We start from the raw sequence: 1,426 nt of genomic DNA on the forward strand, positions 1-1,426 counted from the left end.
CTTCTCCACTCTGCCTCTGGGAGGATGGGGTGCTAGTGACCCCTGGGGTGCTCAGGGGGCCATTGCGCCCACGGAAGGGACCTCCATCTGGTCCAGCTGCCCGCTGTGAAGTACCACCTGGAATCGTCCTTCTGGCCCAAAGACAACGTCCCCAGCTAGGAGCCCCTCTCCCCACCAGACACCCTGATGGTCTTCTGGCAGCAGTTGCCATGCCTTCAACCCTCACATCACAGCTCATCCCTTCTGGCCCACTACCTCCCAGCTCACTGTCTTGGCATCCCCCTCCCAAGCCAACATTGCAGCTGTCCCTAGCTCTCCACATTCCCCGCTCTGTCCCCTCACTCCCGCTGGTCTGCCAGTCTGGGATTCCCTCCCCAGCACCTCTGTCTGACAGACCCCCGCTCTCCCCACCCTCAAAACCCTCCTAAAATCCCACCTCCCTCAACAAGCCTTCCCCGATTAAGCCCTCAAACCCCAACTCACATCAATCCATCAGCCACCTCGACCGCTTGCCTTGTTATTTCTTTTTAATGGTATTTGTTAAGCCCCCTCTCAGGGTCACACCTGGAGAGTTTCCAGTACTCTACCAGTCTCAACTATGGGAGGGAGAGTCAAGCAGAGGCCTATCCATTCCATTCCTAGCTTGGGCAGTGGCTAGCCAATGGAAGGCAATCTGCTACAAGTCAAAACTCACCCATGTGGGCAGCAGCGGCATGGGAGAGAGTCGAGGGCAGAGACTCGAGTTTCCTGCATGGAAGGAGGCAGTGGTCAACCAATTTCATATTTTTTACCAATAAAACTCTAGGGATACACTACCAGAATGATTGCAGATGGAGAGCGGGGCGTTCTGGGAGAGATGTGTCCGTGGTGCCGCTATGGGTCAGAAATGACTCGACAGCATAAGACAAGACTGCTACTATGACTACTACTACTATGGGCTTGGGAGTCAGAGGACATGGGTTCTAATCCCAGCTCCGCCACTTGCCTGCTGCACATGACCTTGGGAAAGCCACTTAACTTCTCTGTGCCTCAGATACCTCATCTGTAAAATGAGGATTAAGACTGTGAGCCCCACGTGGGACAACCTGACTACCTTGTATCTACACCATCATCATCATCATCATCAATCGTATTTATTGAGTGCTTACTGTGTGCAGAGCACTGTACTAAGCAGTTGGGAAGTACAAATTGGCAACATATAGAGACAGTCCCTGCCCAACAGTGGGCTCACAGTCTAAAAGGGGGAGACAGAGAACAAAACCAAACATAATAACAAAATAAAATAAATAGAATAGATATGTACAAGTAAAATAAATAAATAAATAAATAGAGTAATAAATATGTACAAACATATATACATACATACAGGTGCTGTGGGGAAGGAAAGGAGGTAAGATGGGGGATGGAGAGGGGGACGAGGGGGAGA

The 1,426-nt window shown here is 50.8% G+C and overlaps 1 non-coding gene across 1 annotated transcript; it reads left to right on the forward strand.

Annotated features, from left to right (window-relative positions):
- Window positions 1–546: 546 nt before the first annotated feature.
- On the forward strand, window positions 547–684 carry LOC119929032. Its single transcript, XR_005451175.1, has one exon. It is a non-coding gene; the product is annotated as a small nucleolar RNA SNORA7 (small nucleolar RNA).
- The last annotated feature ends 742 nt before the right edge of the window (window positions 685–1,426 follow it).

The sequence above is a fragment of the Tachyglossus aculeatus genome, chromosome 5 (assembly GCF_015852505.1).
Source record: "Tachyglossus aculeatus isolate mTacAcu1 chromosome 5, mTacAcu1.pri, whole genome shotgun sequence".
Taxonomy (NCBI): Eukaryota; Metazoa; Chordata; class Mammalia; order Monotremata; family Tachyglossidae; genus Tachyglossus; species Tachyglossus aculeatus.